General features: G+C 34.1%; 1 protein-coding gene across 11 annotated transcripts in view; it reads right to left on the bottom strand.

Moving 5' to 3' along the window:
- LOC128213024 (neurocalcin homolog) overlaps positions 1-27,273 on the bottom strand; it is a 105,765-nt gene that overhangs the window by 26,195 nt on the left and 52,297 nt on the right. For 5 of the 11 annotated variants that reach the window (XM_052918496.1, XM_052918499.1, XM_052918497.1 and 2 more), the window contains one exon: positions 19,207-19,244. The exons of 2 other annotated variants lie outside the window; for them this stretch is intronic. The gene's annotated coding sequence lies outside the window, so the exon portion shown is untranslated. Of the gene's footprint in view, positions 1-804; positions 872-2,283; positions 2,361-3,869; positions 4,069-4,251; positions 4,392-19,206; positions 19,245-27,273 lie in introns of those variants that run through there. 4 more of the 11 variants (XM_052918500.1, XM_052918505.1, XM_052918502.1 and 1 more) reach the window with 4 other exon arrangements.

Below are 27,273 nucleotides of genomic sequence, written 5' to 3'. Positions count from 1 at the left end.
TGGGTTACCGTGATACAAGAATTATTGCATTCAATTTGTATCTGCAGAGTTTTTTTTATATTTTACAACTTGACATCGTGCATAAGACAACATGAGATGTCTGAAGCCATTTTGCCTCTTATAATGGAATGATGGCACCGCTAAAGGTTATAATTATTATGACAACAAATCGGGAAAATTTCTGTGTACTTAGTATTTTCCAATTTAATTCCATTAATTTACCATGCAGGCATTCACTTTGGAACCTTTTGTGAATCTTATTCCTTAACTTATGAACATTTACATACTCCAAAATGTTAAATCATTTAAGTGGAGAAATTGCAAATGTAACATTTATGGCCAATTTTTCTATGAGCAAATTAACTCTGAACAAATTCGAGGCTTGTATTAACTGGTGAAATATTCCAGTTTAAATTGTAATCCAGAACTATATATATATGCACTGCGTTTGTTCTGAAAGATTTACAAATCCAAGATTTACATGTTCATCAGAGAATTAAAACCTAACATTGCACAGGGTAAATGGTTTATCAGAATATCACAAATAGCACGGCCACCATTATAAATTATAAATGGTCCCTTAAACCACTGTCGGACTGCATGCCGTCAGCCTGTACATCCACGTTGATTGTTGTCCAGAATTGTGACCAAGTAATCAGCCATTATCAACAATTTTACATGCACATCATTCAAATAATCCAGCTTTACCCCAGGATTATTAAAAAATAGAAAACTACCTGTTAATAATTGTCCAGTTATTTAGAAAAAATGGCCAAAAATATTACTCACAAATAATTTGCTAACCTGAGGAAGTTTCTCCCTGGCAGGGTTATTTGCCTTGTGAAATGGCACAAGTGATCAACTTGGAGCTCTAGATTCAAGAAAAGAAACTCATCAATGGTCTATTTCAATGAGAATAGGTACACCATAAAATAGGCTTTACACCCCAGTAACTCTCATTATATTGTAAAGTATTTGTCATCAAACAGTTTATTCCACAGAAAAAAATATGGACTAAATTTGTCATATAAACAAACAAAAAATCAGTTTTCAATAAACCAGATTATTTCTTCTAACCCAAAGGTACGAAATCAAAGACAGAGAAAAAAGAGTTTAGAACTGGAAAAATAAACACAGGCACTTTTATCAAAACAGCTGAAGAAAAAAACCACACTTTTCCAACAATTTTATTACATAACAGCAAGGAACTTTCCAAAAACAGGAATTCAACAGTAACAAATCAGACTCAGTTTCTGGAAATAATGCTTCTCTGAGACACTTAAAAGGATGGATGACAGTTTACAGATATATTATTTGTCAATCATTAAAAGCAAGTGTTTATCTTAAAGAACACGAAAACATGCTTTGTATATTTGGAGCCATCTACTTGCTAATCATGTTACATATCAATACCTTGAGCATTTGACATATCACCATGAGCACTTGACATATCACCATGAGCCCTCGACATATCACCATGAACCCTTGACATATCACCATAAGCCCTTGACATATCACCATGAGCCCTTGACATATCACCATGAGCCCTTGACATATCACCATGAGTCCTTGACATAGCTCCATGAGTCCTTGACATATCACCATGAGCCTTGACATATCACCATAAGCCCTTGACATATCACCATGAGCACTTGACATATCACCATGAGCCCTTGACATATCACCATGTGGCCTTGACATAGCCCCATGAGTCCTTGACATAGCCCCATGAGTCCTTGACATAGCTCCATGAGTCCTTGACATAGCCTCATGAGTCCTTGACATATCACCATGTGGCCTTGACATAGCTCCACGAGTCCTTGACATAGACCCATGAGCCCTTGACATAGCTCCATGAGCCCTTGACATATCACCAAGAGGCCTTGACATATCACCATGAGCCCTTGGCATAGCACCATGAGCCTTGACATAGCACCATGAGCCCTTGACATATTATATTGACTATTGGACAGAGGTTCTAAATCATTGGACATAGTTTATTGCATCTGACCAACCAATAATGGCATAAATACCTTATTGGTATTTGTCTTTTTCAATACCACACTATTAAGGCTCTTTATACAAAGAATGTATGCTTATTTCATAAGTCAGTTGAACTTCAACCGACATTTAGACATGTTAAAACCATAAATGGGTTATAAACTCATAAATATTCGGCACACAGTAATTTCAAGAGTACTTACATGACAAATATGGTACATTTATAGACATGAAAGTAAACATTCCTGTTCTGAAGGACATTTTATATGTGAAATATATTACCTCTAAGTATCCTATGGTTCCCAACCAAAAAAAGTGATGTGATTTTTATTATATATAAATATAACAGTTGTTATGACAGATGTGCGTCACTTTCGACTAAAATGTATGGTTAAATAAAGTTGAAAGTGAAACTAATTTTCAGTATTGAAAATCACTCATCCGCAGTATCATGAAGCATACAAAGAGTTAAAATAGTATTTATACTGAGCTTTATGATTTTATCAATGGGTAAATGCAAGACCGTTGTAAAAACTTTCATTAAGAAAAGGACTTAATACAATCTTGAAGTCACTACTTGAAATGTCAGAAAAATGATCTACAGCGTGAGAAATATATTAATGGACAGAACTCCCAAGATATCATAAACCATGGGAATGAATAGTATGTTCGATGATAATAATAGGGATCAACAATTATATTGAAACAATATTCAATGATCGAAAACATAGGAGTGATTATTTTGATCGATCATCCATTTTACATTCAAAAATGAATATATGAACGAAAAGGATCAGTTGCCAATGTTTGTCGATGACTACAATATTAATGTATTTGAGAAAATATAATTTGATTAAATAGAATTATCACCTTCTAATTTATATTAACTGGTGGTCAAACATAATGGGTTAAAAATACAAAAGAGACTTTAACATGTAAATTTAAACAAAAGCTCATCTTTAAACGATTTTCCTCCTAGCAAAAATCAATTCTTGAAAATCGTTATCTTTAATTGTTTACTTTGGCAGAGTTTTAAGTGTTTTAAGAAACTAAACTCTCAATCAAAGACAGAAGGCGGGGCTCAGTAAGTGGCACAGACTGCACTTGATTCATTTAAAATGTTAAAAAATAGTAAAATTATCTTTGTTTAAAGCCTTCATTCAAAGCAAAATGTTGCCTTCTAACAGTAGTGGTGACAAAATATAAATCAGCATTGTTTTTGTAATGTTGTCATCCTTAGATTCTCATAACATGCTGCCTAAAGGGGTTAGTCACCAGATGGTCCCTAAATTGGCAAAAACATTATTTCCACAAAACAAGCCTAGAATTGTCAATACCAGGTTTATATTTTAAGTATTACACTTATAATATATAATTTTACATGATTAAAATAATATTCTGTTGCTGTATCAGCTGAGTTAATCCATTTAAAAATAGCGCATAATGGTTTTGAGGTTATAGTGTGTATATTTAATATGAGAATGTCACATGGTTAGTACAGATACATAGTTGAACGCTTCTTTTAAAATAACTGGGATTTACGTGGTAGACAAACCCAGTAAATTTCTTATTGAAAAAATACACAATAACTGCAAAAGATATATGTGTCGTAACCGATGTGATACATCAGTAAGTAAGATTCAATGTGTTGTACACCTGATATTAATTTTATGTAAGTTTTTGACAATTTTCTTGCAATCGGTGTCCAGTCCCTTTAAAACTCAAATCAGATTAATTAGTGTTTTTAACACAAAACTATCTTCAGTTGACTGCATGCATAATATGAACTTATGTATGTATACACAATAATGCTTGTTGTCTAAATATCTTATTTCGAAACAGGAACCAATCTATTGAGCATACCATACCTTTCAGTTTAGTAATCCAACCACTTAATATGTAATATCCTCTGATAAAATCATATATTACAAGTGGATTTTTTATTTTAACTGAAGGTTATGACACACATTTTTAATCCATTACTTCATTTACTTGACTTAAAAATGATCTGAATATTGGAACAATTGCTTAAGAGAAGGCTTTCAAATATTAATTTCCTATAATCAAAACCAATACTCGCGCCATAGACATTCTCTCAGAGTTGTAAACATTATTGGTTTTTGAAAGAGCAATATAAAAAGAAAATGCCGATACAGAAACTATTATATTCAAAAATAGCTTCAGGAAAACATGAGAAGATTGTTAACATCCGAATCAGAGAGAAAAAAATTGACTTGCTAAATATAATACCTTTTAACAGTAGATCTAGATGTGAAAGAAAATCAATCCGTAATCCTAATAAATACTGAATTAGTTTTTCTAGTTTAGCTGCTGTAGCATTGTAAATTAGCACAGAATTTACTGAACCCTACAGTACCATTTCAGTATCAAGTATAGATCATAAATCCTATGTCTATATAAATGGCCGTAATAGATCAATACATCCATCCAGCCTGGCGGTAATCAGGACTGACAGTGCTGAAGGATAAACAGGATAATAAGGAACAAATGTCTAAAGGTTGCCTGGGGGTGTGAGTTTAGGGGTGGAGAAATGTATGTGTGGGGGGTGGGGGGTGACGCACCTCCCAACTTGCTAACCATGTGGGGTTGAGGAAGGAGTTTATCGATCATAAACTGTATTAGCATAAACTGTATTAGTGTGAGTGCAATCCCCAACCCCCTAAAACATCTGACATGACGCTATATCAGATTAAAACTGTCTTCTATAATTACCTTCTCTGTTTAACAATAGTTAATTTTAGTACTTATTGTATATAACTTTCCTCACAATTATAGACTTGGAGACAAGCCAAAATATTTACATCATTAATTGGCTAAAAAAATGTAAAATTCAAAATTCAGCAAGCCCGGAAAACATTTGTTTACCAGTGCTACAAGGACTTGCAGGCTCGTTCTCATGCTGACCTCTACCCTTGACAACATCTGTAACCAAGCCCAAGCCTCTGGCAAGTGGGCTTGTTCTAAATGTTGATCTCTACCCTTGACAACATCTGTTACCAAGCCAAAGCCTTTTTTAAGTGGGCTTGTTCTAATGTTGACCTCTACCCTTGACAACATCTGTTACTAAGCCCATGCCTTTTTCAAGTGGGCTTGTTCTAATGTTGACCTCTACCCTTGACAACATCTGTTACCAAGCCCATGCCTTTTTCAAGTGGGCTTGTTCTTATGTTGACCTCTACCCTTGACAACATCTGTTACCAAGCACAATTGCAAGTGGGCTTCTTCTAGTGTTGACCTCTACCCTTTACAACATATGTTACCAAGCCAAATTGCAAGTGGGCTTCTTCTAGTGTTGACCTCTACCCGTGACAACATCTGTTACCAAGTCCAATTGCAAGTGGGCTTGTTCTAGTGTTGATCTCTACCCTTGACAACACATCTGTTACCAAGCCCAATTGCAAGTGGGCTTGTTCTTATGTTGATTTCTACCCTTGACAACATCTGTTACCAAGCCTAATTGCAAGTGGGCTTGTTCTTATGTTGATTTCTACCCTTGACAACATCTGTTACCAAGCCCAACTGCAAGTGGGCTTATTCTTATGTTGATTTCTACCCTTGACAACATCTGTTACCAAGCCCGAGCCTTTTGTGAGAGATTGACAACAGAGATAATGGTGTCAATAAATCGTGATGAGTTTGTCTGCACTTGAAGTCAGTGTCTGCATATGGAAATCGTCATTGGTGAGACACACAATCATAAGACAAGCAATATGCATGTCAAAATTAAAAGACCAGCATTTGGTTTAAAACTTTCTAAGTCAAAAAAGGGTTTCTAACAGCTGATAATTGTCAACCCTGAAAAACTGTGATGGGTCTTTTTCATGCCAAAACCAGGGTAAATGGCTTAGACTGCTTTTGAAATTGTTTCCGAAGTCATATTTATTCATATTAATTTGAAGATATTTCATGCCGTTTTTGATGCAACTGTCGGAGCAAATACCAATCCTGATTTCCAGATTAATCTTGATCTGAGTCCCTGATACCAATCAACATTGTTTTTTTTAACCGTTGTTTTTGTTTTTCCAAGCCTGGCTGTTGTTAATCATAGTCATAATACTGTAACAAAACAACTGCAGGGGGGGCAGTCAGAACTGACAGTTTTTCCCAGAAGGTAGAAACCAATCACTCCTCAAAGGTAAACTATTATGAAACAAATGGTAAGATGTGGGTTGTCAACAAACAAACAAACCTACATTTCCCATTTCTAGCCATTAACAAGCAGCTGTTATGCCATTGTTTGTACACAAACTGTGAGCAATAAATCTACTATCTAAATCACACCATCCACACTATACAAACATTGGAGCAAGGGAGTGAACTCTGTTCATTTTCAATGGCATACATCTGTCATTTCAGAGTTATCTCAAAAGGGATATAACAAAGGGAACATAACTCTATCATTGTTCTGATCGTCAAAGAGCACATAACTGTCATTACCAAAATCTTCAAGGGCCAAAATTGTATTTTTTTCCAGAAAAAAATCTATGTAGGGCACAAAACTTTGTAAATTATATCCGGATTCAAAGGTAGGATAGTTTTGATCCAGATATTCAAAGAGCACATAACTCTTGTTAGTTTACTTAGCAGGATAATCCTAGTAAAATCGAGAATTTACGATAGTATATATTTCAAACAAAAACAAAGAGAAGGCATTTTAAGAACAGCATTTGAAGAATTTGAAGAATTCACAATTAGATATAACTGTACTAGTTGACTTGTTCATTTTTGAGAAAAAAGTAAACTTTTTAGAATTGTGAATGGAGCCGAATTTCAGTGCCATTTTCAATCAAAAAGAAACACTGCAGGGAATATATAACATAAGCTTTTATTTTGCAGGGCAGATAACTCTTGTCCATTCAGCCTATGACATTTTAAGGAGATATGATAAGGCAAAAATAGACCATAAAATGTTGATTTGTCATAAAAAAAATCCAAGGATATAAAAGTTTATTCATTGTATGCAAATGGGTCAGAATTATCAATGGAGACGGGAATATATCAAACATGGGTTTAGAGATGGCTTATAATGTATTTCCAGACAAATGAGCTTTCAGACTTATGACAGAAACTACTCGCTGAATGACAGGAACATGGCATCGAATTAAGCTTGATTGTCAAAATCATATTTATCTCCAGATTCTGAAAGAATTTTGGCATCAACTGATATCCTTAACCCTGACTTATGTATTCTATAGATTTTCAACAAATAACAACATTATTTTCCTAAGAATTTTTAAATTATAAAACTCACTGATAATATACTCATTATTACAGTTAAACCAATAAAGTATGGAACGTACAACACTCGTGAGCATTCCCAGGGTGCCAAGTTTATAAGACTGCATCATCATCATCATCAGATTTTTATCCAATAATTATCTGATATAATAACATCAATACAGAGCTTAAATATTGTTTGTTACTCAGTTGGTTTCTAGGCAATTTACTCAGGGAAATACCTGAAAATAGCAAATGATGCCAAATGTGACTTGTCAATGAGTCTGTGACTTTTACATGAGAAATTTGGCCTTAGTTTTTCTAAATCATATCAAGAAGCGCTGCAAAGTGACAAAAACCTGAGTTTTTTTTATATCAGCAGTTCGAATTATAAACCAGTCATTTATTGTACAAGTAGGAGGAAGGCAGTAGCCATCTCTTTACTTTTATGACAAAGAAACATAATATAACTGGAAATTACTCTATTTCACAAGTCTTAAATGAGTTAAGTTTTGATTTCAGTATCTTATGAGTTAAGTTATGAGTAAAGTTTTGCTGCAGCATTTATACTAAGTTTCATGACCTTGACCCTATTCCCCCTCAAAAGCAATCCCAAGCTAGCTCTTCACATAAGCCACCTACACACAAAGTTTCATCACCATCCATTAAGTAAACATTAGTAATTGGACAGAAACCAATGTTTAACAAAAGAAAATCATCATTCTCATTACCTGGTCTTCGTTGAAATTCTGGACATACAATGCATTCATGTATAGCATACATTGTTGGAACCATTTGCTTATAATAAGCCCTTATCATAATTACCTGTCAATTATTATCATAAATGCCATTGTGAATTGTAGTATTCCAGAGGTAGCAGTTGTGTCCTTTCTAATCAAGTAGGAAATAATGGGTGTAATTAGCAAATAACTATGAAAGGCTCATTAGTTCTTGTGATGAGAAAGGGAGTGAGGGTATGTGTGGCAATTTCTGTCAGGGATGGTGATGTTAACTGTTGATATATCTATATGAATAACAATAAACTAAAAGTGTATTTAATCATAGATGTAAAAGCGTTTACAAATAAATGTATATTTATATATCTTAGAGTGACAATAGTGTGGAAAGAGTTATGGTCCTTGTGCACTGCACTTCCTCTTTTAGTGCTTTACCATTGTTTGACGTTAAATTCCAACCAGTAGTTTTCAAGTTTCTCCAGATACAAATAAAGTTAAAAAGGGCAATAACTCTGTAATTCACAAAATCACATTAATGGTTCATTTACACTGCACTTCCTTTTGTTCCTTTCTGGTTTACCACTGTATGCAGTTTTATTTGATTCCACCTGCTAATTTCCAAGTTATGCCCTGGACAAGAAAAAAGTAATAAAGGGCAATTACTCTATATTTAAAGCAAATAATGCATGCAACATGACCAATACTTGTACTGCAGAGATATTAAAGCAAATTCTGCATGCAACATGACCAATACTTGTACTGCAGAGATATTAAAGCAAATTCTGCATGCAACATGACCAATACTTGTACTGCAGAGATATTAAAGCAAATTCTGCATGCAACATGACCAATACTTGTACTGCAGAGATATTAAAGCAAATAATGCATGCAACATGACCAATACTTGTACTGCAGAGATATTAAAGCAAATTCTGCATGCAACATGACCAATACTTGTACTGCAGAGATATTAAAGCAAATATTGCATGCAACATGACCAATACTTGTACTGCAGAGATATTAAAGCAAATTCTGCATGCAACATGACCAATACTTGTACTGCAGAGATATTAAAGCAAATATTGCATGCAACATGACCAATACTTGTACTGCAGAGATATTAAAGCAAATTCTGCATGCAACATGACCAATACTTGTTCTGCAGAGATATTAAAGCAAATTCTGCATGCAACATGACCAATACTTGTACTGCAGCTATCTTAAAGCAAATTCTGCATGCAACATGACCAATACTTGTACTGCAGCTATCTTAAAGCAAATTCTGCATGCAACATGACCAATACTTGTACTGCAGCTATCTTAAAGCAAATTCTGCATGCAACATGACCAATACTTGTACTGCAGCTATCTTAAAGCAAATTCTGCATGCAACATGACCAATACTTGTACTGCAGCTATCTTAAAGCAAATTCTGCATGCAACATGACCAATACTTGTACTGCAGATTTTCAAGCAAATTCTGCATGCAACATGACAAATACTTGTACTGCAGAGAGTTAAAAGCAAATTCTGCATGCAACATGACCAATACTTGTACTGCAGAGATATTAAAGCAAATTCTGCATGCAACATGACCAATACTTGTACTGCAGAGATATAAAAGCAAATTCTGCATGCAACATGACCAATACTTGTACTGCGGAGAGTTAAAAACAAATTCTGCATGCAACATGACCAATACTTCATAACTCTAGTGCAATTACTCAATAACTGCATATAAAAATAGAAGCAGATATTGAGTTCTTGCACTAACGTGACAACTTGAACTGCTGAGAATTAAAAGCAAATTCTGCATGCAACATGACCAATACTTCATAACTCTAGTGCAATTACTCAGTAACTGCATATAAAAATAGAAGCAGATATTGAGTTCTTGCACTAACGTGAATGTACTGCGGAGAGTTAAAAGCAAATTCTGCATGCAACATGACCAATACTTCATAACTCAAGTGCAATTACTCAGTAACTGCATATAAAAATAGAAGCAGATATTGAGTTCTTGCACTAAGGTGACAACTTGAACTGCGGAGAATTAAAAGCAAATTCTGCATGCAACATGACCAATACTTCATAACTCTAGTGCAATTACTCAGTAAATGCATATAAAAATAGAAGCAGATATTGAGTTCTTGCACTAACGTGAATGTACTGCGGAGAGTTAAAAGCAAATTCTGCATGCATAAGACCAATACGTCATAACTCGAGTGCAATTACTCAGTTACTGCATATAAAAATAGAAGCAGATATTGAGTTCTTGCACTAACGTGAATGTACTGCGGAGAGTTAAAAGCAAATTCTGCATGCAACATGACCAATACTTCATAACTCGAGTGCAATTACTCAGTAAATGCATATAAAAATAGAAGCAGATTATAAGTATCTTCCATGGCTGAGAGTGTAAGATAGGTTCATTCCGACCCGAGCGTAGGGTGTTTTGCGGAAACGAGGTTTACCGAGTTTCCGCAAAACACCCTGCACGAGGGTCGGGATGAAAGATTTCCTTGATGCTACTGACGACAGTCTTCAACAATGGAGGTTATTATAATGTGGTGACCGTTAAAAAGGAGTTCCATACGGGCATTTTATCTTTGCCAGTGGGCAAGATAAGAATATCTAGCATGGTTAAATTATTGGATCTACTTATCTGAGGTGGGAGCAATTGAGTTCTTGCACTAAGGTGACAACTTGTACTGCAGAGATATTAAAGTAAATTCTACATGCAGCATGACCAATACTTGCACTGCAGTGATTTTACAGCAAATGATGCATGCAGCATGACCAATACTTGCACTGCAGTGATTTTACAGCAAATGATGCATGCAACATGACCAAATACTCATACTGCAGTAATTTTAAAGCCAATTCTGCATGCAACATAACCAATACTCCTACTGTCGAGATATAACAGCAAATTTCCATATTCCTGTTTAGGAAACCTTAAGCTTGGAATCCAATACCAATCCTCCTACAACTGATAATACTGTTATTCTATTTTTGTTCGCCTGATAATATTTATACTTTATTAGTTTTCCCTTGTACACAATAAAACTACATTAGTTTGTCTAGGGCAATGCTATAAAGGCATAAAGCTTTCAGATTAAGACCAGTAATGTGTATGCATATTCTTGGCGGGACAACTTTCGTCAATAATTGTTCTAACAATGATCATCTTGCTTCTTGACTCAGACTGTGACTTAGAGTTGCTTCCCCATGAGTCTTTGGTCAATGAAGCCTCATTATAGCCACCAATCAATGGGTTTGCCAATTTAGTTCCAAAATGTGCATTATTAAAGATTATTAGATACAAGGGCTACACAATCATTTGCAGATGTCCCTCTGTTTTTCTAAAGTTGGTCAAGTGAGGCATAATTTCATATGTAATTTGCCAGCTTTATGGACCTTGCTACACATTTAACAATTATCATTGTTTTTGAACTTACGCAGCAGTAAATAATCTACCTAGGGGTAGGGGTGGGGGTGGGGGTGGGGGGGGGGGGGGGGGGGGGGGCAGACAAGGAAGGCAGACAAGGGAATTAAGGTTGAAAGGCAGGCAAGGCAAGGGGACGGGGTTGGAAGGCAGGCAAGGGGATGGGGTTTAGATGGCAGGCAATGGAATGTGGTTTGAGGGTAGGAACAGGGATGGATTTGGATGGCAGGCTAGAGATGAGGCTGGAAGGCAGGCAAGGGGATGGGGTTGGAAGGCAGGCAAGGGGATGGGGTTGGAAGGCAGGTAAGCACAAGAAGACTGTAAGCAGCAGAGTTGATTCCCGATGGATTTTGAAAGACCAATTCTTCGCCAATTTTTTATCCTGATCATGTTGATGCTTGCCAACCATTTTGACTAAGTTTCCTGCTTTCAGAAAAAACCCTCATTTTCTCAAATGTTTTGGGCGCGTTTTCTACTCACCAAAACATAAATTATGAAAACAGTATTTCATTTGATGCTAGGAAGGTAGAAGTCCTCCAAATGCTAAATTTTAAATTAAATTAAAAAGAGAAAAGCTATTACTCTTCAGCGAACCATTTGCTCCCTCTCTAATCTATGTTTAGTAGTGACAAAAGATCACCTCAATGTCTAAGAAAGTCTAGTGGAATCATTAATTCCCTAATTACCAATTGATTCTCTGGAATATATCTGACAGGCATTCCACATAAAATGTGTCCCCATTGGTATTGATGGGATGCATCGCAATAAAACAAAGCTAAAAAACAAAAACCTTCCCTGAGATAAAAACAACCAAAAAAACACATTTTCTAGGAAAATCTAATACGGATATTTCTTGAAACAACTCTTTAAGTGATGATCTCTTCTATTATCAAATACTATGTGGAATATCTGGATATTATTTCTCCATTATGCACTTGAAATGGAAAAAGCATCTGATGCTCAAAGGCTTAATGACTGTAAAACATGGAAATCTAAGACATACTGCCTTGTTTGTTCACAAATATCAAATTCTGGTGTCTGGAGGGACATTTTATGTAAAAAGAGAATCATAGCGAAATAAGGCCTAACTTCGTTATGTTCTAGTATGGTCAATATAGAGCCTGAATGAGAGAGCCTGAAATCGAATTACCAATGAGGCAAAAGGAAAGATATGATTTAGGTATCTTCTAGTGAGAGATAAAAACTGGCATTACTTTATTTCGTAGACCCTTCTTTTTTCTGTACCATACAACGCCATCTTAGAATTCTACAAATCTGGGCATATGTTACTTAGGCAATTTATTTCCCATTTATTTGCCAATCAAATTTAACCTTGATATGATTATGCCCATAAACTCTGTCAGCAAGTTTCATCATGATTGGGTAATAAATACTTTAGTGATTGTCTGCACACATAATGCAACTATATTTTATGGCAAAGGAGAGCATTATGACTCTGGTGGGCGATTTATCTAAGGATTAAACTTGACCATAAACAATGTCATACAATTTCATCATGATTGGGTGATTCATACTGTAGTAATTGTCTGATCAAGGTATAACCCTACTATTTTTTAATGTAAAAGGTAAATAACTCTGTAGTTACTGAAGAGACCATACTGCCATTGTTCGAACTTGACCAAGACTATTGCTCACAAACATTGTCACCAAATTTCAAGATGGTTGGTTAATAAACATTAAGTTATTTTCTGCATAAGATATAAATCTACTATGATTATAACTGTAAAAGAGGTACAATTCTGGAGTAACGGAGGCGATATTTAACCCATGATCAAACTTGATTGAGGCGTCATGCCCATAAATGCACTAGTTATGACCTTACTATTTGAATGAAAAAAGGAGGCATTATACACTGGAGTTACTGAGTTAATTTATCTCATAATAAAAACTTTATGAAAACATCATATGCCCCTAAAATGCCAGAAGGTTTCAAGACAAAAAGATAATATTAAAAAGGGGCATAACTCTAGATTGCAACACCTAGCCCTCTAAAAGTTTCCAAGTAAACTTTATTATGTGAATAATAAAGATTTTTTTTGAATGAACATCAAAATGCATCAGTTACCCCCACCCCTTGCATTTAAACACATTTATTTCAGACTGCCCCCACTTATGAAAAATCCTGGACCTGCCCCAGCCTTCAACATAACAAGAGGCCCAAAAGGGCCTATGCTCTACTGGCATGGCTTTTGTGGTCATATCAATCCAGAGCATGTATGTATGGGTAAAAGGCAACAGACATATAGTTTATGTTTTGTGTTTGGGTTACCTAAAAACGTAGCACTTTCAACATCTGAGTCCAGAAAGTATTGTAAGCAGATTAGTTGCATGAACTATTTTAATATGTGCCAAGTAAAAGTCATCTGACAAAAAAAAAAAAATGCTTTCAAAACTGTACTCATAGTAATTTTTTTTGTAGTTTTACAAGTTAAAAAAAGTTGGTCAAAGTCAAGGGCATCCTAGGACAACATTGATCAATTTGAACAAACATTCACAATCAATTGTGCTGAGATGGATGCACGAACACACAAAAAGATTTTCAAACCTTTCCAGATTTATGTTTACCAAACCTGTGAACCCTGGGTGTGGCCAGTAATGACACCAGGTGCATAACTTAAACATTCACAACCAATTTTGTTAAGATGAATGCGCAAACTACAGAACTTAAAGCTAAAAAATGGCCTTTGGGCTTTCAACAAGAACAAGGCAGAGTAATTCACAAAATCAGCTGCAGAAGCAAAAAGCAAATTGTCTATCAAAATCCTAGACTTGCAAATTGTCTCCCTTAACTCTAGACTTGAATTTACATGTACATGTAAACTTGGCTAAAAATAGAATTCGCTCATGCAGACCTGGCTAAAAATAGAAAGCATTTCTTTGAAACTTTCATGGCCCATAATCTAGGCATTCATGGGCGGATCTGGCTGGTTTTCGAAAGGAACCGAGCTCTAATCTATATCTAGATACTGTACAAGTTTCATCGAGATACAATCAAAACTGAAGACTGTATCGTGTTCACAACCAATTGTTTACACAATAGCATATTTTTATACTATCAAGGGCCATAATCTAGGCATGCATGGGCGGATCTGGCTGGTTTTCGAAAGGAACTCAGCTCTAATGGATATCTAGATACTGTACAAGTTTCATCAAGATACAATCAAAACTGAAGACTGTATCGTGTTCACAAGCAATTGTTTACAGACGCACGAACGCACGACCGCACGGACGCACATACTACGTACACATTACCATCGCATAAGCTCTTCTGGCCTTTGGCCAGTAGAGCTAAAAATGTTAATTGCAAGCTTTAAATTATGCATGTTTTAGATAATTTAAAACACAACAAGCAAATTCGTTGAATTGATATCCCCCACCTGATTGGGCTAAATCAAGGAATGGAAATCAATTGTTGATGAAATATATATATATGAGTTTGATTGCAACTGTTTGAAATAAAACTAGAAGCGCCGCAATGCGACGAAACCAGGTTTTTGTTATGGGCAATCAGAAATTATAGCCAATTAATTTGTTGTATGACTTTATCTTTACTTTTATCAAAAAGAGACGTAACTGAAAATTACTGATGGCGGAAAACATTTTTCTATTTTTAGTAATAGTGACCTTGACCTTAGCCCCTCCCCACTCAAAAGCAATTCCATTCTAGCTCTTCACGTAAGCTACCTACACACTTAGTTTCATCAATATCTATCAATGCTAACTTATGTTATGTTATGAAACCATTTTTCTATTTTTAGTAACAGGCGACCTTGACCTTAGCCCCACCCCCCCCTCAAAAGCAATCCCAAGCTAGCTCTGTACATAAGCTACCTACACACCAAGTTTCATCAATATCGGTCAATGCTAACTAAAGTTATTGGGCAGAAACCATTTTTCTATTTTAAGAAACAGTGACCATGACCATTTTTCTATTTTAAGTAATAGTGACCTTGACCTTAGCCCCTCCCCACTCAAAAGCTATCCCAAGCTAGCTATTCACATAAGCAACTTACACACCAAGTTTCATATATCAATATCGGTCAATGCTAACTAAAGTTATTGGGCAGAAACCATTTTTCTATTTTAAGTAACAGTGACCTTGACCTTAGCCCCTCCCCCCTCAATAGCAATCATAAGCTAGCTCTTCACATAAGCTACCTACACACCAACTTTCGTCAATATCTATCATTCCTAACTAAAGTTATTGGGCAGAAACCATTTTTCTATTTTTAGTAACAGTGACCTTGACCTTAGCCCCACCCCCCTCAAAAGCAATCCCAAGCTAGCTCTTCCCATAAGCTACCTACACACCAAGTTTTATCAATATCTATCAATGCTTACTAAAGTTATTGAACAGAAACCAATGTTTGACGCCCGCCCGCCCAACGACAACCTCATTCTAATAACCCGGTTTTCGTTGAAAACCTGGTTAAAAAAAAATATTGTATATAATGTAACATTTAGAATTGACCAAGAAACCTAGTTTATGACTCCATGTTACCCAGTTCCAAACTAGTCGAAGATTTCATCAAGGCAAACATTCTGATCAAGTTTCATGAAGATTGGTTCAGATATATGCAAAAAAATATAGCCTCTAAAGTGCCCACACGTTTTTTTTTAAGATTTGACTCAGTGACCTCATTTTTGACTCCACATGACCTACTAGTTTCAAACAATTCCAAGATTTCATCGAGACATTCTGATTAAGTTTCATGGAAATTAGAGCAGATGTATTTCCTCTCGAGTGTTCCCATGATTTCTGTAAGATATGACCTAGTGACCTATATTTTGACCCATATGACCCACTTTTAAAACGCAGTCAAAATTTAACATAAGAGAACATTCCTAACCATGTTTGAAATTAATCAGACCAATCACCACCATAAAATAGACAAGATTTTTGAAGGACCTAGTGACCTAATTTTTTTATCACATGTGCCCCATGTCCAAGAGTTCATAAAGGAAAACATTCTGATCAAGTTTCATGAATATAAGACTATACATATTGCCTCTAATGTGTTTCAAAGATTTTTCTAAAATTTGACCTAGTGACCTTATTTTTGAACCCATATGCCCCACTTTTACAAGCTTTCCATATTTCATCAAGGGGTACATCATGACCAAGTTTGAACATAATCCAACCAATCATTTCCATTCTGGACAAAAAAATCCTAAGATTTGACCTTGTGACCTAATTTTTTGATCATATGTGATAAATAAGACCAAGATCATATGTTTGGTCATATGTTTTAAATAAGTCCAAGATTTCATCAAGGAAAAAATTCTGATTAAGTTTTATGAATATTTGACCATGTCTTATGCCTCTAGTATGTTCCAAAGATTTTTCTAAGATTTGATCTACTGACCTAGTTTTTGACCCCATGTGACCCACTTCTAAAGTGGTCCATATTTCATCAAGGTTTACATCATGACCAATTTTGAACATAACTTGACCAATCATTACCATGATATGGTTATGGACAAGATTTTTCTAAGATTTGACCTAGTGACCTAATTATCGATCATATGTGACCCAGTTTTATTTACGACCAAGACTTCATCAAGGAAAACATTCTGATAAAGTTTCATGAATATTTGACCATGTATAATGCCTCTAATATGTTCCAAAGATTTTTCTAAGATTTGACCTAGTGACCTAGTTTTTGACCCCATGTGACCCACTTTTAAAAGTGGTCGAGATATGATCAAGGGGAACATTCTGACCAAGTTTGAACATTTTCTAATCAATGCCTACCAAGATGGTACCGGACAGACGGAAGGACAGACGGACAACGCCAAAATTATATCCCCCACCCGAAATCTTCGATTCGGCGGGGGATAATTACTGAACTATATTGTGTATATTTTCCCCCCCAGAATTGAGTAAAAAAAAGCCTGCATTCTATTATCTTCAGTATAATGATCTGACCAAAAAAATTGGAGTCCAGAAAAATGATTTAATGAGAAATAAACGGAAAACAGTATGTTTACTTTTCAAAGGGACATAACTCACATCACATGGCTTGTATTGAGTTACATTGGCAGTGGGAAAATGGGATATATACATTAAGTATTGGGTGAGTTCAAGTTATTCAATTAAACATAGATAATTCTCTTAAAGTTTTGATATTGTACAATATATTTTGTTTTATATGGGTCAAATATTAAATCAGTCAAGCCATTTCCTTGAATCATCTCACATTACAATGGCTAAATGAAGAATTGTGTTTCAAATATTAAACCAGTCAAGTCATTTCCTTGAATCATCTCACATTACAATAGCTAAATAAAGAATTGTGTTTCAAATATTAAATCAGTCAAGCCATTTCCTTGAATCATCTCACATTACAATGGCTAAATGAAGAATTGTGTTTCAAATATTAAATCAGTCAAGCCATTTCCTTGAATCATCTCACATTACAATAGCTAAATGAAGAATTGTGTTTCAAATATTAAACCAGTCAAGTCATTTCCTTGAATCATCTCACATTACAATAGCTAAATAAAGAATTGTGTGTCAAATATTAGACCAGTCAAGTCATTTCCTTGAATCATTTCACATTACAATAGCTAAATAAAGAATTGTGTGTCAAATATTAGACCAGTCAAGTCATTTCCTTGAATCATCTCACATTACAATAGCTAAATAAAGAATTGTGTTTCAAATATTAAACCAGTCAAGTCATTTCCTTGAATCATTTCACATTACAATAGCTAAATGAAGAATTGTGTTTCAAATATTAAACCAGTCAAGTCATTTCCTTGAATCATCTCACATTACAATGGCTAAATGAAGAATTGTGTTTCAAATATTAAACCAGTCAAGTCATTTCCTTGAATCATCTCACATTACAATAGCTAAATGAAGAATTGTGTTTCAAATATTAAATCAGTCAAGTCATTTCCTTGAATCATCTCACATTACAATGGCTAAATAAAGAATTGTGTTTCAAATATTAAATCAATCAAGCCATTTCCTTGAATCATCTCACATTACAATGGCTAAATACAGGATTGTGTGTCAAATATTAGACCAGTCAAGTCATTTCCTTGAATCATCTCACATTACAATAGCTAAATAAAGAATTGTGTGTCAAATATTAAACCAGTCAAGCCATTTCCTTGAATCATTTCACATTACAATAGCTAAATAAAGAATTGTGTGTCAGATATTAAACCAGTCAAGCCTTGAATCATCTGACATTACAATGGCTAGATAAAGAATTGTGTGTCAGATATTAAACCAGTCAAGCCTTGAATCATCTGACATTACAATGGCTAGATAAAGAATTGTGTGTCAGATATTAAACCAGTCAAGCCTTGAATCATCTGACATTACAATGGCTAAGTATGGAAATATATGTATGTGTCAAACATTAAACCAAGTCAAGCTGTTTAGAATCTTTGTAAGTAGAACATTATAACAAGAGCATCACACATGAATGACAATAAACAATAAGTTTGCTAAGGGGAATAAATGAATGATTTAGCCAGATTTCTATGGGACTTGCTAAACATGTGTTTTCTCGCTGTAAACAACAGAAACATGTGAACCACATTAAAATATCAAATTTCACATTATTACCTTAAACACCTTTTAAAAAAAGATTTACATGACACCTAGGAGGTCACCTCAACCTGTGTTTTTTTCAAACATTTTCCTTTTTACAAATCTTAAAGTAAAAAATTGAATTCAAATGTTTACATAATCATTATTCTGCATAGAGATATCAATTTTGTATATTTTCTTAAGACACTTACCCTTGAAATGTTGATTTTAAGCGTAATCCCCTTGGAAACTGAAACAATAAACAGAGAAAATCTCAGTATTTCCCGATCAAAATTTATCCATATTTACACGTCACTCTACACGACTGCATCACATCCATACAGCGCTTCTGCGATTGAGAAATTCCAACAGATTCAATGTCAAGTGACGAAGCTGCACTTTGTATATTCAATAATGACCAATACAGCTTGCATTCGTAGAAATCTTAAATCATGAAAGCTGATAAAACAAAATACAAACAAAATATTCTTTAGCAAAAGAGCATTTCTAATTGATAATAATAAGAGATCAACATCGACTTAGAATTGTCAATAACAATGTTTGAGAAGATAAGAGATATGAGCAAGCAAACAAGAATATCAACGCAATCTATACTGTCAGTAATTGACTATACATGTAGTGATCCTGGCGGATAAAATCTGGTTGACAATAGTACTGATATTGATTTCTCACCACTACCATGGCACTACTGCGAGAGTAATGTCACTGTCACATATTCTATGTTCTCTAAAAGTAGCTCTGAAAAGGTTCTAGAATAGTTGTCGCAGTTTGCGTGGGTTTATGGTTTGATAGTTTTTAATTTCAGACTGCAAGCTAAGTGAAGCATTATGTAATCTGCTCACGTTTATTTTAAAATTCAGATTCTATTCAGCCCCTCAATTCAGATTCTTCATATTGCTTAAATTAAGATTCTATAAAGTGCCTGAATTCAGTTCTAGAGTCAGTGTCTCTAAATTCAGAATCTTTTCAAAATTCTGATCCTATGGAGCACCTCAATTCAGTTTCTATACAACCTCTAAACTCATATTCAATAGAATATATATTGTATAGAGAGCCTCAAAATTCAGTTTCTATAGAGCGCCTTAAAAATTCAGATTGTAGCGTGCCTCTAAATTCAGTTCTAGAGAGTGCCTCTAAATTCATAATCCTTACAAAATTGAGATTCCAATTAGAGCGCCTTAATAAAGGTTCTATACGGCCCTCAAAATTCAGATTCTATAAAGTGTCTAAATTCAGATTATATTGCAGTGCCTTAATTCTGATTCTATACAGCCTCTATATTTATATTGTATAGAGTGCCTAATTTCAGATTCTATACACTGTCAAAATTCAGATTCTTTAGAGCTCTCTTTATATTCTATAGACCACCTTTAAATTTGAGATTCTATACAGCCTCTAAATTCAGATTCTATACAGTGCCTAAATTCAGATTCTAAAGAGCTCCTTAAAAATTCAGATTCTATATGGGAACATAAATTCAGATTCTATAGAATTCTGAATTCAGATTCAATACAGTAATTCAGGTTCTTATAGAGCCTCGAAATTTGGATTCTAAACAGTGCCTTAAATCAGATTCTATAGATCAGCCTCTTTATCAAGATTCTTCACAAAATTCAGATTTTAAAGAGCCTCAAATTTCAGATTCTATTCAGTAATCTACAGTGATCTAGCATCTAACTTCAGATCAAAATTATGGAGCATCCACTTCAGATTCAGCGCCAAAAGCTGCCAAAGTCTGATTTTAATCATAGTGATGCCAACTCATTTCTATATCATTAAAACTGCTTTCCCTTTTTGGAAGAAATGAAATGAACAAAGTTGATCTTCACAAAAAGCTTAACAAATTGCATACAATTAATTTGCAGCAAAATTATAGCCATTTCTCTCTCTTTTTTAGCTATATAAAAGGTTCTTTTTTTGGGAAACTTCCGACAAAATTGGTGTTAATGTCTTCATTCAATGGAATGAAAAAGACAGAATGTCTGTCGTCTTTGCAATTTATGCAGAAAATGACAAGCACAAGTTTTCATAATGCCAATGCCAAAATTGCTGATGGGAGAAAAAGCTGGTGATTTGAGAAACAACCTCTCAAGTCAGTGTCTGTATTTGCAGAGCAGAATCTTAGGTCTGGTTTTGGGCAATTGTCATTCATCCTACAAATTTACATTTACCACTACAGCTGTTTGCTCATGAATCAAGCAAACCCCTTTGATCAATTGTGCCATGTCTTCTGGTATAAATATATTGCCTCGTCTGGCAAAAAAATATGTTATTCCAAATTAGGGGAGGTTTCCATTTATCTCAATAGTTCTTATGTATGAAAAGATTGATAGAAGTATGTGCTTGACAAATAATATAGTTTTTTGTCCAAAGGAACCCATTTGGTGTATTAAATAATTTATCAGATTCGAGGAAGAAACATAGGACATTCTTTTTTCAAGAATCCCATCTAAACAATGGAGGTATTTTTGAAGATTATTCATTGCATTGAATAACATTTTTGCATTTAACATAATAAAAAATAAATTATAACATTCTAACCAAGCCAGAGTAAAATCTGTTTTCCTTTCTAATTGCTGCTTCCTATATTGTAAACCTCATCAGGCCATTAAAAAAAAGCTAAAAGAGTGTGAATCTGAAACTCAGCCATTTTCCAACAGATATGACCTCACAAATAATATGGGTCTCTAAAAATAGTCCATCATGGGGGCGCCCAATTTGAAAGCGTGTTGAAAGTATCTTCAATATTTAATGTTTGAGTGAGGAGAAGCAGTGACATTAAACTGGTCCTATATGGGTTAAATTACAGTTCTCCAGAGGGTCACCAAATTTGGACACAAATCAAAATCAATCATTTCAGTACATTGTTTACGTTATTGAATGGGTCTACTTAGCATAATCATAATTAAGCTCACCTTTGGCAGCCTCATCATATTTTTGTACTGAAGCCTATTTACAAGGTTTATACCCAAAGCTTGCTGGAGATGGCCGAAATGTTTTGATTGATAATGTGTGACTGTAAGACCGTTAAACTATAAATACATGTGTCATGTTTAGTCCACATTTGTAGTCTGCTAGCTTGGGCTAATAATAATGAAGTTTCATGAGAGCAGGTGAAATACTTAAGATGCTACATGCAATATATGCTTTTTCAGATATTTTTTTCCTAAAATGAGGGCAATAGAGTGGGAGAAATGTGTAAGAAATGGCAGTTGCGCAACAGTTGGTGCTGACCAACATACCCGTAAAGTTTTATAAGAATGTAAATTAAATACTGTTGGTGCTACATGTGATACAAAATTGTTCCGAACATTTTTTACTAGATCAAGTACCATAACTCTTGTAATCCAAAGTGTAACATGATTAAAACAGCAGCAGCACAACGACCGATGCTGACCAACAAACCTGTGAAGTTTCATGAGTGTAAGTGCAATACTTTAGGAGCAACATAAAAGACACAATATTTTTTTTTTATGACACAATGTGGATGTGATGAGACTTGATGCAATAAACGCAACTCCTATGTAGCCCCAGGATATAGAGTTGATCCCTGGACATGCTCCACTAAACATGGGCATATTTCTACCAGTAACAACATATGACTTCAGACAACAGTTTTGAGTCATGTCCATTGACAATGTTTTTTTGGACAACGCCAACAGCCATGGTCAACCATTTCTGCATTACAATTTTCTTTCTCTGAACAAGAATTCCCCAAATCACAATCCAAGAGCCATAACTCTTAGAATGACACTTCCGTTTGATAATCTTACTCCACAGAGATATTTCGCCAATAACCATAGCTACCAAGTTTTGTTGGCGCCGCACTGAAGTGCGCGCCTATTATGGAATGGGAATTTATTTTAGTTAGTGGTAGGAGCGGTTTTTAAGTTGATTGACAGTTGGGTTTTACTGTTATTTTATTATGATTAAAAATGCAAATGGGTGGCGATTGCATGGGTGTTAAAAATGCTATTTATGGTTGAATAGATTGTCTTCAATTTATCTTTAAAACATTATATCGGAAGAACGACAAATAAGTTTAATAACTGTTCCCGATTCGTTTACGTTTTCCGATTGGTTACCTGTAATATCATATGCCGGAAATATAAACATTCGGAGGAGTTCCGAATGAAATGTAAAATGTGTGGACCGGTAATTATGTGAATCGGAATAATTATGTTTTATGTTGTTTTGTTATGTTTACTGCATTGATAAACCATGAGGTAAGCTGTTTTCTTTAATTGAATCGATATTGGAATTAAATGTACATCTAACTTTATTTGTTAATATGTTGAAGGTGACATTAGTAAAATTTTATTACGATTGCCCCCGAGTTGTTTTATTTTTAGAACACTACACATATCCGGATGTTGCTATTTTTAGAACCAGAAGGTATTTCCCCGCTACTGTATAGTTGGAACAGTTGATTACGATACATCTAACAATTTGCCGTAATTCATAGTTATTTATGCTAGATAGTTGGTATGAGTGACCCCTTTGATGAATCTGAAGAAAAAAATATATATTTTAGGTTATTTTAGGTAAAATGTCACTAAATTTTTTAGAGGTCAAAATTCAGCACATTCCCTTCAAGTCACTGTGGTTGTGTACTGGTTGACGGTACATTTCCGAACAGGGCACAAATACCGAACACCGGCTAAAACACGCGTTTGCTTACCGTGATCGATTATTCGATGATGTAGATCAATACAGAAGCTTGCCTTGGTCACACTTGCGAGGTTTCATCTTGTTTTGTTAAGTATTTTTCTAAAAAATGCCATTCAATGTTAATACTATTAAAGATCAAAATGTAGCACACGGGGGAATGACGTCAGAGGGTGCAAACGCATCTTTAAGTTTTGCAGTTATGTTGACCTACATTCAAGATATTTATAAATAGAAATCACGCTTTACAGTTGAATTGCATGTTCTGAAAAAAACCCATCGGAAACAATAAATAACTTATAGCAGCTAAGTGTTGATATAATATAGCATACTTATTAATTATAATTGTATGACCATGTATTTTCGCTTTGCAAGTGTTCGGTATTTGTGCCCTCCATAGCATAAATTTAAGGGTAATTTACTGTCCATAAAATGAACGATTTTCGACATATAATTGATTATATAATAAATATGTACTTTTGCAGATGTTGTCACATTAACCAAAGATGTTTCATACGAAATGTTAACTTAATACAACAACAACTCTTCAAGATAATTGTGGAAAACCTCAAAAAGTGTTCGGATTTGTGACCTTAGCCAGTACGTGTATGTGTTCAAAAATGTTTACCCCAGGGAGCCTAGGTAAGGCATATGCCCTGCTATATTTTGCTTAAAGACAAAACCACCGCATTCACCCGGCACTGCGAGGCCACCTGAAAGGTAAAAACACTGCCCATTTCCCCGGCTATCCCCAGGCTTGGGGGGCTGTGGTTACAGTTGACTGGTGCATTATGTACAGGTTACATATTTTTAAATGTACTTATGTACATCATTTATGTATATGTTATGTGTATGTAATTTGTTATTTGATTGTTTTATCTTAGAAAAATATTAGACTTAAAATTTTGTTTAAAAATGATGTGTTTTGGAAAATTTTGTTTAAAAATGATGTGTTTTGGTATGTGACCTATTTCTAACATACCATAATACATGAACATATCCATTATTTGTTTACAAACTGCATATTTTCAAAATAAACCTGTAAGAAAAGATGTACATGGTTTCGGGCTGGAAGCCACGACAGCTTGGACACTAGCGACTTTCATTTGCTTGGTGTAGGTCTCGTTGAACGCCATACTGTTGTGAATCATTATCAACCATATGCACAACAACTACACATTTGTGCCTACCAACCTTTACTCTTGGCTAAAACGGATATTAGTGCAGAATGTATAATTAATACATGTACATTTGTATTTGACGGTTGTAGTTTCTGTTGGTTGATAATCAGAAGTCTAATTTCTTTCAGGCAGGAAAATGACTGAATATTATAAAGTCAACAAATCGGGGTTATATGAAGAATTCCAGCCTGCATTAAATACTTTGTTGGATCATTGAGACAGATTTGACATCCATGTCTATCCACATCTGATAGAGATGATGTGAGTATTTCATATAAAACATATTTGAGTTGGTGTTTGTTGTTTTATAAACTCACTGTATTCAATAATCCAGTGGTGGTGGTGGTGGTGATGATGATGAATTTTATTGATAAATTTAGTAATTTTATTTATATAATATACATGTATGTATCAGCTTGTTGTTTTGTTTTTCATATAATGTCGAGAAATATTAAACTGTTTTATTTTATTTTGTATATGTTTGGCAGTATTATTATCTATACTAATTAGTAAGAAAGTACTTTTTTTTCTTTTACAGCACTAAACATTCTAGATAGGTAAAGAACCTGAAGGGGCATGAAAACCAAATCAGCATTGACTCAGCATTGAGTAATTATCATCTGTGCACACACTACAAGTACAAACGCATGGGAACAAACCAAACTTCAAATGTTGAAGAGTGAAGAATTGTTGTGAAAAATTCTAAATGTTAGAATACATTTGACTAAATAAAACAATTAGACATTGATTACCCACAGAGAATGTTTACATGTTATAATATTAAAAAGACATTAGTTGAGAACTTTTACTCTGACATTTTTGGAGTGGCATAACCACCTACTTAGTGTTCTTGTTTCTTTACATATTTTAATTTAAAAGTACATTTATTGTTTTTAAATCTGAATTCTGAGTTAGTATCATAAGTAAAATTCATTTATTTGAATGATTACATTTTATGAATAAGTCCAATTAAGCTTTATCAATTTTTACAAGAAAAAGGTTGATTTTTAAGCATTATATTAGTTATAAAAATGTATAGTTACATGACATTATGTATATTTTCTTCAAAACTGAATGGTAAACTATCATAATAAATATTGTACATTGTAAATATGATGTTGTTATGATTGAATCAGTAATTATGTCATAATGTGTTTATACCTTCTCTAAATAAAGATATTATTATTATTATTATTATTATTATAATTATTATTATTATTATTATTATTATTATAAATTGTCTTTTCAATTGTTCATTAGACATCATAGAAAATATTTAAAATGATTTTGCAGGTTGTTTTATTATTAACTATTTTTTATGAATTTATAAAACTGCTATAATTGAGCCGCATCGTGCGATTTTGGGCCTTAGGACATAATTATTACAAATAAAATAATCATTAATAAAAAATGCCAAAAATACAGATTTTTCCTATGTAAATCAATTTCTTCCATACTTCTTTCTTTTTAAGGTTTGTCATTGGTACATCATTTCCTCCACAATTTATGACCATTGGTTTACTCATGTTTCCATAGCAACCATGGATTTCGTCCCGAAATATTTTGACCGGATTAATAGTCTGTGTTTAAAACGGCCAAATGTATTAAAAATACAAAAATGATTCATTATTTTTATCTTAATATATGGTCCTTAAAGATTCTGTGATAAGAAAATAATTTAAATTATAAGCTAGTTGTAATATTGATACATTAATTTTGCACGTCATTTGAATAATGTGCTTTCGTAACGACGTCATTTGAATGACGTCAAATTTAGTATTCAAAATGCGCAATACATGGTCTTACTTGTAAGCACGTATTTTACACATTTTAAGTGATAGCATCATGAAATTTTGAGAATATCTTCCTGAAATATCATTTCATTCAAATACCTTAAAACATTGTAATAGCATATATATGTCCGAAGGCCCAAAATCGCGCGATGCGGCTCATATATTTTCAAACATCGAAATACTGCTCTGTTCCGAAGACTCACAAGATCAATGAAAATGATTTTTTTTCCAATAATATCAATAATATGTTCGGTTGGACTTAAGTTTTCAGTTAACTGAAGTTTATTTTACCAGAAACTGTTGTGTTTATTTCATAATCTCTGATAATGTGAAAAAAAAATCAAATATAGACAAAATATTTTTAATTCACGGTAAAAAACATTTGGATAAAAGTCCCATAGTGTACCATGATAATAACTATGTTGTGGGTAAAAGCATTATAAAAGTGTGTATTACTTATACCTGAAGTTAATTCAGTTTAAATAATTATGGCCTTTAAGGATTTTTGTTTTCATATAGATTTCCTGTTATATTGAGCTTTGTCAATTTTTGTTGTTGTTTTGTATTATGTACAATTACTACTTCTATTTTCTAACTTATTTTTTTTGTCTCATTT

The sequence above is a fragment of the Mya arenaria genome, chromosome 13 (assembly GCF_026914265.1).
Source record: "Mya arenaria isolate MELC-2E11 chromosome 13, ASM2691426v1".
In the NCBI taxonomy this organism is placed as follows: domain Eukaryota; kingdom Metazoa; phylum Mollusca; class Bivalvia; order Myida; family Myidae; genus Mya; species Mya arenaria.
Note: the sequence above shows the minus strand (reverse complement) of the source record. Positions and strands in the feature narration are given on the sequence as shown.